Source organism: Ursus arctos, unplaced genomic scaffold (genome assembly GCF_023065955.2).
Source record: "Ursus arctos isolate Adak ecotype North America unplaced genomic scaffold, UrsArc2.0 scaffold_3, whole genome shotgun sequence".
Lineage (NCBI taxonomy): Eukaryota > Metazoa > Chordata > Mammalia > Carnivora > Ursidae > Ursus > Ursus arctos.
Window position 1 is genome coordinate 36,648,246 of NW_026622985.1, and position 12,702 is coordinate 36,660,947.

Consider the following 12,702-nt stretch of genomic DNA (forward strand, 5'->3'; position numbering starts at 1 on the left):
AGCTAGCCTGGCTGGACTTAAACCAAGACTCTGGTTTTATTTTTACGAGGGAACGTGTGTGGTTTTTGGGAAAGCTTCCCCTTATCTCTCACCAGAGCCACTTTTGCCCAAAGACGGTCTTAAATGGAATAAGGAAAACTGGTTAAGGTGAACAGATACCAAATGTCCTGCACATTTCTTCAAATTTTTAAAAGAATTTACACCAGAAAATTATGTTTATTGCTATTGGACTAGGAAATATGTCTATAAACAATTTTAATAGAAAATTTTCTCAAAAAGTCATTTCATGCCTAGAGAGAATTCAAATAAATAGTGGTTGAGTCATAAAAAACATCTGAAGACAGACTTTCAGCTTTTCAGGAAGAGAATCTCCATGATGTGTTGGTGGTAGAGGCTCCTTGAACTGTGAGATTTCTTTTAAAAACAATGGCATGCTTTTGCTCTAAAGTGCTCTATGGTATATAGATACTGAAATTCTTTGAAGGCAGGAATTTTTAAAGATAAAATATGAGGGTCTTAAATAGGTTTAAAAGCAATCCAATAAGAGTACCAGGGGAAAAAAAAAGTTTCTCAAGCTTACACTAAAGGACCAAGAATAAATCAATAATCCATGAGTTGCTATTACCAAACTCTCAATGAGTCCATGAGTAAAGAAAGACCAAATAGCAAGAAGGCCAGAGCCCCTGCAGTAAGCACAAGGAACATTGCATAAGTTTACATACGTACGCATCCCACTGTGGTAGCTGGTCTCCAAAACAGTCTTGTGCAGTGCCATTCCACGTGGAGTCGGGCTGAGCTGGTGTAAATGATGGACTATGGGGGAAGTGATGCTGTGTGGGGTCCAGGACACGGTTATGAGAAGACTTATAGCTTCCTTTTGGTCTCTGAGCACACTCACTCTTTGTCCCTAAGCCAAGAAGGACAACCATCTGTGTAAGAGGTATAACCATCCTGAGATCTCTGCGCCACACACAGGCCCAAGGTGACCATGCAGTGGTCATGTGGATAGAGAGATACCCAGCCAGTCCACAGCCATTCAAGTCAGCCCAGCTTTGTACCTGGAAGGAATGTGGCAGCCATGAAAATCTGCCTCTCTGGTCTCCTACTGCAGACAGCATACCTGACTGACCGCTCCCGCTGCTCTGCTTTGAAATCCATCACCTTGTTTGACCAAGGCCATGCTTCCCACAAGCTGCTCTCAGCTGACTGAGCACAGCAGACACTGAGGCAGGCCTATTCTTGGGAGATGTAAGACTTCTCTGAGAGGTAACTGGCTCAAGGACTCCCTGTCAACACTGCTAAAACTTTCTAGAACTACAATCTAAAATTAATGGTTCTTCCTTCCCCTCGTCCTTCCCTCTGTCTTTCCCTCTCTCTCAGGGTCAGACGTCTGACGGCTCTCCCAGCACAATCTGTCTGGAGAAGACATGCTGGGCCTGATAAGAGAACAAAGAGACTCATCACCAAAAGAGTTGCAAGAATTAACAAGTACCATTAGGGGTCAGGGGAACAACACTGAAATTGGATTCGGAGGGGTTTAAGGGAGCCAGAATGTTAAGACTGGATAGGCAAGAACTCACTTCTTCTAGTGGCATTTTTTTGGGATATACGATTTTATACTCTGGCAAGGACCCCAGGAGATAGGGTGGTTGATGCAGTGGTTCTTAGAAGTCTGGAGAAGATGTAGTGTACAGTTCATGAAGTGAAACTGTGTGAGCTGCCCTGATAGTACAGACAGGGATAAAGGGGCTGAAGGAAGTAGATTATGTTAGAAGAGAAATGAGGTAAAACGGAAGACACATCCAAGAGTTATGTTACAGAGTAGGGCCCAGAGCACACACACTTCACCAACACCATCAGCAGTGAGCTAGTGAGGAAAACACAAGCATCTCTAGGGATCTTAGTCGTGGCCTTCTTCGCAGGCCAGGGCTGAGAGCAGGAGACACAGGCACAGATCAGGGCTTGTTAGTATCTACGGGGATGACGACACCCTGGAGTTAACAGTGGCGGGGTGGTGGCAGTTACCCCCAGAAGCCAGGAAGCCACAATTACTGTAACGGCCAGCTACGTCAGGGGGCTGTGAAGGGGGCTTTACACACGCACAGAACGTGGCATCCGAAGGGCAAAACAGGCAGCTCGAATGGCGCTTAACATCCATAACTGAAAACATAAAAGAAAGAATGGAGGAGAGAAGAAAGAAAGAAAAGAAAAGAAAAAAGAAAAGAAAAGAAAGAAAGAGAAAGAAAGAAAGAAAAGAAAAAAAAAGAAAGAAAAGAAAGAAAGAAAAAGAAAATGAAAAAACTAGGAGCAAGTGGCTCAAGGCAGTTACCGCAATAGAAAATCACGATCCTCTGCTCATTACTCAGACCTGAGCCAATTTGCTCATCTAGAGCCCGTCGGCTGAAGAGGCATCTCGCCTAGCAGGAAGAACACAGGACAAACATTCTGATGATTTCCTCAGTCCTTCCCCAAAGGGACTTATGGCCATTTATTCAGGTCAATGTATAATGCAGAAAAAAATCAGATACTTGGAGAACTAGTGGATATAGGGTCTAGGTTCACAATGAAACCTGAAACTTTATCATAGTCCCCAGTTAGAATGGTAACTTATAGTGACTAGGTAAAATAATAAAGCCCTTACTAACCCCTAGGTCACAAAGGGCTCATTGGGTCTATGGACCTACACAGTGACCGTTTCCCCAATCCTGAGTGGTTCAATTGGAACCAACATAGTTGGCACTGGGTTCCTGGCCTCTGGGGTAAGAGCTATACAGAAGGGAAGGCCAAGTGGAGATCTCTGAAACTGCCATACCCCCACCTCCTCCTACCAGGATGGTAAATAAAAAACAATATCACATCTCAGGGTAGGGCTGGGAGGATGGCAGACATTAGCGACATTCTTAGAGTCCTAGAAGATGCAGAGTGGCGGTCCCTAGAATTTATCCATTTAAGACACTAGTCTGGCCTCTTCTTAAGTTAGACAGATCTCGGAGAATAACTAAACAGTCATGCAAGCTCAACCAAGTAGGCGCTCCTATCATCGCTGCTGTGTCATACATCACATCTTTCTTGGAACAGATTAATAAGGCCTTTGGTACATGGTGTGTCGCTCACGAATGCACTGTCTTCTATTCCAACTATACAGTAAGATTAGAAACAGTTTGTACTTATGTGAGAAAGAGAATATTTATTTACACTTCTGTCTCAGGGCTGTTAATGTCTTATCCTCCACCATATTCTAAAATAGGTCTGGACCTGCCTGAACACCCACAGAACATTACATCAACCCATCATATCAACGGCCTCGCACTGATTAGGTAGGATAAACAAGAGTTAACTATCGCACCAGGAATCCGGTAAGGTATATATACTCCAGAACGTGGGAGATGGATTCAGGGAAGATTTGAGAACATGCTACTTCAGTGGAGTTTCTAGGAATCCAGTGGTTAGGCACATGCTGGGATATCCCTTCCCAAGTAGAAAGGGCTGGAGCTGAGAACTCCCAACACAAGGAAGCACAGCGCCTGGCAGGCCTCTCCAGGTTCTGAAGGCAACACACTCCACGACTTAGAATACTCTGTTTACCAGGTGGCATGCAGGGCACTGGGCGGGGGCTCAGAATGAGGAAGGACTCTGCAGGAGATCCAAACCGCAGGGCGGGGAGCTCTACCGGGCTGTTCAAGAGATGCTGCGGTATTAGAAGTGTCACCGGTGGGAAAAGATATGGCAACTTATGGCAAGCCCCAGTAGGGAAATCATAACAGTGGCCCATGAGGTTCCAAAGGAAAGTGGAGCTATCTGAAGCGAAGAATTATGTGACTTTTGAGAAACAGCTCCTGGCATGTGACTGGGTCACGGGAGAAGGAGAACTCTTCACCACGAAGATATGAAGATAGCAGACATCCAAACAACCCATTATAAGTTGAGTCCTGTCAGCCTCACCAAGTTAGAAAGTTAGAAAGATCCAGAAGAAACTACTTCTACAGGATTGAAATTGTGTATCCAGGATGTACATGCAAGCAGAACCGGAGGGTGTGAGTAAGCTGCATGAGCAAGGAGCCCAGAAGCCCAATGTCACCCAACAGGATTTTACCAGCCCCCCTTTCCCATGCTTGCGTATATGGTCCTATGTGGGGAGGGTGGGATCTGCATGACTGGCTGAAAAAAGAGGAAAAGGTCAGAGCTCAGAGTACATATGGGTTGGCTCAGTTTGTGGGTGAACGTGAAGAATGGACGACAGCTACATTACAGCCATACTTAAGCGTGGCCTTGGAAGACAGTGAAGAGGGAAAAGCCTTCCAATATAGGCTGTAAGCTATGCACGTAGTCATGCATTTTGTGTGGCAAGACAAGGGGCCAGGAGTAAGTACCTATCCATACACTGCCCTGGGCCAAGCCATCATCTGTCACATCAATTCTTGCAATTATCTCCTAGCTGACCTCCTGGCTCTCACCTTTGACCTCTTTGTCTCTTCCCAACATAGCCGCTTGAACGACACCGTTACAACACTGAACTCCTCAGCTCAAAGCACACCAATGGCTTAAGTCACGGGGATATAAAGTCCAGCATAGGGAATATAGTCAGTAATATTGTAATAACTTTGTATGATGACAGACGGTGACTGCACTTACCATGGTGAGCTTTTTATAATGCATTAAATGTCAAATCAGTATGCTGAACACCTGAAACTAATTTGACATAGTAGGCCAGCTCAACTTCAATAAAAAACAAACCAAAACAAAACACATGAAAGGCTTTCACCTCACTTGGAGTAAAAGCAAAATCCTGATAGTGGCCCATAGGCCCTGTATGATTTGACTCTCACTTCCTGTCTGATCCTACATCCTGTTACCTAATCTTCACTAATCCACTCCCATTTCTCCCACCTCACTCTTCCCTGACACACCACACACCTCCAATCATAGGGTCTTTGTACTAATTGTCTCTTCTGTCCAGAATGTGGGAAGCACTGAGTTTATAAGCCCTTATGCACATATTCCAAATTTCACCCTTTAATATAATTAAGGTCATTCCTCTGACTTTTCCAACTAACCTTTTATCTGTGGGAGTAACAGGCTCCCTGCTTACCAGCAACCTCAGTAAGAAGTCATAGTTTAAAACAGCAACACCAGCAACTGAAGATGAACTTAAAAGCAGCTGACGCTCCAGGGAGGCTTACAAATTATGTGTAAACTTAAGATGAGAAAAAGGTTTTGTATTTTCATTGAGGCATAATTCACGTATGATAAAATGCACAGATAGGGAGTGTTCGGTTCAAAAAATCTTAACAATTATGTACACTTACGTAACCGGCAGACAAAACGAGATACGGAATATTTTAATAAGGAGGGAAATACTCCTGTGGCCCTTTCTAGCAATCACTGTTTTGATTTCTGTCAACACAGATTAGTTGTGCGCGTTCCACTCCTAAACTTCATAGGAGTGAAATCACACAGCAGGCCTTATTTTTGTGTCTGGGTTATTTTGCTTGACGTAATTTTTTTTGACATTCGTCCACATGCTGAATATTTCAGTAGTATGTTCCTTTTTATTGCTGACTGGTATTCCATTTTACAATTATTCTGAATTTATCTACTTGCTCACCAGTTACTGAACATTAGTGTTTCCGGTTGGAGGCCTTTTGGTCTAACGTTGCTGTGAATATTCTTGTATAGTTTTTGTAGGCACGTGTTTTCTTAGACAAATACAGCAAGTAGAATTTCTGGGTCACATGGTAGATCTATGTTTAACTAGAATTCCTAAGAAATTTCATAAGCGTCCTGCGAAGTGGGTGTACCATCCTGCATTCCCACAACAAAGCATCGGTGTTCCAGGTGCTCCACGGCGTTCCAGCATCTCGTATTGTCGATCCACGTCACTTGGGCCATCTTGGGGAGTATGAAACACTATCTAGCTGTGGGTTTAGTTTGCCTACCCTTGGTGACTAGTGGTTTTGAGCACCTTTTCATGTGCTTATTGGCCATTCTTGCATGTCACATTACACCTTTTTCTGTGAACAAGCTGCTCAAATATTTTGGCCATTTTTAAGAACTGGATTTTCTTTTTATTATTAAGAAAGTTCTTTATATAACCTATATATAAATCCTTTTGTCAGATATAGGTGTTATAAATATTCTTCCCAGTCTAGGACGTGGAACTTCATTCCCTTAAAATATTGTGATATAAAGAAATGTTAAACTTTCTTGAAGTCCAATTTGACCATTTTAATCATTTCTGGTTAGTATTTTATAGTTCTTCCTAGCAAATCTTTGGTTGCCACAGGTCGCAAAGATATTATCTTGTTTCCTTCTATTTATTGTTTTAGCCTCTACATTTAGCTCTATGATGAATCTTAAATTAATGTTTCTGTATGGGATGAGGCAGTGGTCAAAACTGATTTTTTTTTTTTTAATTTATGGATATTTAGCTGGTCTGGCAATATGTGTTGAAAAAAATCATTTTCTTTTTGACCATTGAATTGGCATCCTTGGTAAAAAGTCAATTGATGATATACATATAGCTATTTTTATGAACTCATATTCTATTTTTTGAGTAATTGGTCTCTATATAATACACTGTCTTGACTGCTATAGCTTTTATCTTGAAAGGTAGTATAAGTGTTGAAATCAGGTAGTGTAAGTACTCCAAATTTGTTATTCATTTTGAAAGCTTGTTTTAGCTACTCTAGATCTTTTGTTTTCCCACATAATTTTAGAATCACTGTAAAACTTTACATTGCGGGACACCTGGGTGGCTTAGTCGGTTGGTTAAGCATCTGCCTTCGGCTCAGGTCATGATCCCAGGATCCTGGGATCCAGTCCTGCATCGGGCTCCCTGCTCAGTAGGGAGCCTGCTTCTGCCTCTGCCTGCTGCTCCCCCTGCTTGTGCTTTCTCTCTCACTAAATCTTAAAAAAACAAAAAAGAAAACCATATTGCTTGGATTTCAATTGGGATTTCATTTAATCTATATACCAATTTCGAAGAATGAACATTTTAACAATTCTGAATCTTCCAATCCGTTAACAAGTTACGTCTTCCCATTCACTGAGTCATCTTTATCTCACAATGTTTTTTAGTATTTAGGTTATGCACATCTTTAAGATTCCCAGGTATTTTTTTTATTCTATTGTAAATGTGGTAATTGTTTTTAAATTTTATTTTCCAAATACTTTTTGCCAGTTTTCAGAAATAAAATTTTTGTATATTTACCTTGTATTTTGCAACCTTACGAAGCATATTTATTATTTCTAGATTTCATACATCCCATTGGTTATTACATACACAATCATACTGAGAATGAAAACTGTATTTCTTCCTTTCCAATCTTTTTTCCCCTTAACACTAGCTGGCACTTTCAGGTCAATGCTGCATTGAAGAGGTGAAGGCAGACATCCTTACCTTGTCCCTGATCTTATATGAGTTCCAATGTTTCACTTTTATCAGATGAAGAAATTCTATTTTATTCTTCTTAGCTTATTGGAATGCTTTATCATGAACAGGTGCTGAGTTTTACCATATGCTTTTGTTCTGCAGCTATTGCTATAGTCATGTAATTGTCTCATTTATTCTATTAATGTGATGAATTACATTGGCTGCTTTTTTTTTTTTTTAATGTTAATCCAACCTTGCCATCCTGGTATAAACCTCATTGGATCAAAATATGTTGCTAGCCTCTATTTGCTAATAATTAAAGCAGTTTCTCATAATTGTTCCTTAGGGATACTGGTCTGTAATTTTGTCAGGTCTTCGTTACATGATGATGCTCATATGAGGCTTTGAGAAATGTTCCAATATCCTCTATTTTGTGCAAGGGTAGAATGTTGGTATTAATTCTTCCTTAAATATTTGATAGAATTCACTGGTGAAGCCATATGGCCCTGGAGTTTTATTTGTGAGAAAGTTCTTGGTAATAAATTCATTTACTTAATAGAAATAGGCTATTCAGATTTTCTATTTCTTTTTGGTTCCATTTTGGCAAGTTGTATTTTTTTAAGAAATGTGTCCGTTTCAATTTATCAAATTAACATAAAATTATTCTTCTATCCCCTCATTACCTTTTTATATTCTTCTAGTGAATCACAGATGTCTTCTTTTTAATTCTTGATATATTGGTAATTTGTCTTTTTTAAAAATAATTAAGTCTTGTTAGGTATCGATATTGTTAATCTGTTTCAAGAACCAGCTTTTGGAATTGTTGATTTTTCTTTATTGTTTGTCCACTTTTTCTTCTTTCTACTTTGGATTTAATTTGTTCTTTTTTCCTACTTCCTAAAGTAGAAACTTAGATCACTGGTTGTAAAACACTTTTCTTCTAATTTAGGCTTTTAAAGTTATAAAAATCCCTCTAAGTACTGCTTTTACTGTATGTATCCTACACATTTTGATCTGTTGTGCTTTCGTTATCATCTGTTCAAAATATTTTCTAATTTCCGTTGCAATATATTACTTGACCCATGGGGTTTTTAGAAGTGTGTTTAATTTCCAAATATTTTGAAAGCCTTCCAGATATCTTTGTTTTTATTTCTAGTTTGATTCTGCTTGGTAAGAAAACATACAGAGTAAGAAATACTCTATATTTCAAATCCTTTGGAATTTATTAAGATTTATTTTATGGGCTAACATACGGTCTAGCTTGGTCAATGTTCCATGTGCACTTAAAAAGAATGTGAATTCTTCAGATATTGGGTCTGTGGTTCTAAAAATGTCAAATAGACTAAATTGCCTGAGAGTACTGTTTCAATCTTCTGTAATCTTACTGATTATTTTCTATGTGTTCAATCAATTACTGAGAAGGGAAGTGAAAATACATAAATATGGCTGTGATTTGTCTATTTATCCTTTAGTTGTCTGTTTTTATCCATGCACTTTAAAGCTCTGTTACAAGACACTTACATATTTAGTTTATTATATTGTCTTGATAAACTGACCCTTCTCTTATTTTGAAATCTCCCTCTACTGTCCTTTCATTTCAGCCTGGACTCTTTAGCATCTGTTGCAGGGCAAGGCTGCTAGTGACAAACTTTCAGGTGTTCCTTATCTGGGAATATTATTTCTCCCTCATTTTTGAATTATAATTTCACTAGAAGTAGGAATCTTCATTGACAGACTTTTTTCTTTTTTTTCCTTTCAGCCCTTTGAATATTTCATCCCACTGCCTTCTGGCCTCTATGGCTTCAGATAAGATTATCAGCAGTTAATCTTATTTAGGATCCCTTGTGTATGACGAGTTGCTTCTTTCTTGTAGCTCCAATATTGCCTCACAGGTTTTGGCTTCTGATAGTCTGATTCTGATGTATTTATGGGCAGGTCTCTGAGTTTGTCCTACTTGGATTTCATGGAGCTTCTCAGACATGCAGGTTGTTTTTCATCAATTTCAGGAAGTTTTCAGCCTTTACCTCTTCAAGAATTCTGCCCTTTCTCGGTCTCCTTTCCTTCTGGAACTCCTGTTACGTGCATATTGGCATTTGTGATGCTGTCCTACAGGTCTGTGTTCGATTTTCTTTGTTTCCCCTTTTTGTTCTTTAGATTGCATGTTTCTATTCTTCGCATTTGCTTATTCTTTCTTCTGCCTAAAACATCATTCTGTAATTCTCTTTAGTTCTTTAGACATGGTTTTCTTTAACTCACTGAGTAAACTTATAATAGCTCATTTAAAATCATTGTCTAGAACAAAAATCCAATCTCTGGGCTTCCTCAGACACAGTTTTTCTTGATTTCTTTTTTCTTGTGTATACACCATACTCTGTTTCTTCACATGTCTTGTATTTTTGTTGAACACTAGGTGTTTTGAATACTCTAATGTAGAACTCTGGAAATATCAGATTTGTTGTTGTTGCTTATTGTAATCGTTTATTTAGCAAATTCTCTGAACTAATTCCGTACGGTATCTATTCTGTGTCCTGTATGGCTCCCGAAGTCTGCTAATCTGATGTTCAGCCAATGGCTGGACAGAGATTTCCATAAATGCCTTGAACCAATAGACTCTGCCAGTATTTGCCAAAGGGCTCGTGTGTGTTGAGGCGCACCTTCAACACTCGGCCAGGCAGCTCACCACTCTGCATCAGTCTTCACTTCCTTTTTCTGGAGAGCCTCAAGGCTGGCAGGAGGTTGAGAACTGAGGGCCTTCTCAGGTCTCTCCTGAGCATGTGTACTGTTCTGAGTCTGGATGTGTGTTCTTCTAGATTCCCAGTAGTATGCTAGAGCTCTTCAAAGTCCTATGAACATCTCATTCCCCAGATGGTCCTCTCAAGGTTCTGGTTAATCTACTGTTTGCCCTGTTATTTATTACCTCAGACAACTAAGATATTAGGCTACAAACTGCTTCTTCAGTTAGGAAGAAGGAAATGCATACCATTGCATTGTGAGGGAGGACAAAGGCTGAGACGGCACGTATGGGCGAATCTCTACTCTCCACAATCATAAAATTCAATGGACGTGAGCAATCACTCTACTTCTGTCTTAAGAAAAAAAGAATGCCTCTTTCAATTTTTCTCATCCCCAACTTTTCATTTTTCTGATTTTATTCTAACAGAGTGTTAAGACTTTTATAAGACTAGAGCTGATTCAAATAACAAGGTTATTCTAAAAAGCAGCTTCTTACAATGGAGTGGCTGTAAGGACACCTAAACTCTCAAAATAATAAAGCACATTTCTGTACTCAGAACTTATGTAGGTAAATTTTACTTCAAAACAGAAATTCACACTTTGAAGTCTATCACTTTTTTGAAAAAAGTATGAGAAAAGGATATATGTTTTTCAGTTAATGTTTAGTGTGGGTCGGTCAGGAATCTGCTCTTATTTATGTAAGAATGGTGGAGGGCACAGCGGAGTGCAGGGGTACATGTCCTCTCCTTTGACTTGAGGGAGTGCAGGGCACTTGTTGGGAATAGAGTAAGACTTTTCCACCATTAGTGGTGATGGAGATTTTACATCCAAAAGTAATTCCAGCAAATCCCACATTCTGTAAACTGTCTCCATTCCCTCCAGACACACTTTGAGGCCAAGTACCCATAGATATTTACTTTTAACTTGGGTTTCCATTATTTCCAACTTTTGTTGAAGAATGGCATTTTCTAATTATAGTAGAGATTTTTCAGATGGTCCAATTCAGTTCACATCATATCGCGTTGCACTATAACAGTCTGTAAATTTATCTCTGCTTTTTCCACATTACCTTTCCATTTTAAACTCATGGGGCAAATGCTTCAAGTTTACCTTAATCCTCTCTTTACTGACTTTACTAGGTCATAAAATAGTTTAAGATGAACCTTGGGGCGCCTGGGTGGCTCAGTTGGTTAAGCGTCTGCCTTCAGTTTAGGTCATGATCTCAGGGTCCTGGGATCGAGCCCCAAGTGGGGCTCCCTGCTCTGCAGGGAATCTGCTTCTCTCTCCCTCTGCCCCTCCCCTCTGCTCATGCGTGCGCGCGAGTATGCGTGCTCTCTCTTCCCTCAAATGAATAAAATCTTAAAAAACAAAAACAAAACAAGATGAACATCAAAAGGCTAGTTAGGATTCACCTGGTCCTCAGGCTCTGGAATTCTCTGAATTAGCAAAAACACTTACTGTGGTAAATAATCAGCGATCACTCTTCCCTTCTACTCTAAGCTAGGAATGATACATCTGATTCTGAGAACTGGTGACAATAAGATATTCTGGGCAAAGACTGTCATAAGAATTTCCTGGACTGAATTTTGTTGAGAAACCCTTGTAGGTAAAGAACAGGGCTTAGGCTGCCACGAGACCTAGATTCAAATCCTAGCCCCCTCATTTGCTAGCTGAGAGGCCACGAGCAAGACACGGGGCCCCTGCGAGTCTTGGGTTTCCTCATTTGTACACACGAAAAAAGAACAGTACCTACTTTAAGGGCTGTGGGGAGGATTTAATGAGATCATGCCCGGCATGTAATACCTCATATTTAATGAGTTCTTAGTGGCCAAAGAACTCCACGGTGGAGGCAGAGTGACTTGCCCCTCCCTCTTTTGAAAGCAGCCCAACAAGACCGGAGCAAGAGCAAGAGCAAGAGCAAGAGGTGGAGGCAGGTGATAAGAGATAGAGAACAATCTTTTCTTTAAGCTGTATTTCCTTCTCCCCACCATACAGGACAGACTATGGTAAGCTTGCACGAGTCTGTTCTGAGAACTTGAGTCTATTTTAAAGTCACCTTAGAATTGCTCCACTGTCAAATCAAGTGTCCTGCAAAGGGGCAGGAGCCCTGGCTAATGGAATCAAAGTGGTGGTGGGCACCGAGGCCCCGGTGGCCAGACCCGTGTGCTGGGGGTGTGCTTGTGACCTGGGAGAAGCCAGCCTCAGACAGGCACAATTAGTGTGTCTTCTTAACTTTCCTTCTGAAGTTATTCGAGGGGACTGTGGTTTTGCCTTGAGCAAAACCCCCTTAACAGCCGGGAATCTAAAAACAAACATTATTTTATTAGGTTACCCCAGCAGATGAAAGCAGAGTGTTCCATTTGGACTCTTTTTTGGAGTCAATTAATGCATTAGCTAAAAACAAACCCTTTTGAAAGAGTTCCCGTTGTCCTCAGCAGCTTCTAAAGGAAAGCTTGTCATTGTGCTCCTACAGACACATAAACATCGGGCAGTGAGAGAAACAGAGAGAATGAGTTGTAAATAATTAATATTCATTGATAAGAAAGACTATTTTAATGACCTATCCCAATCCCAATGCCGCACTAATCTCAAAAGGT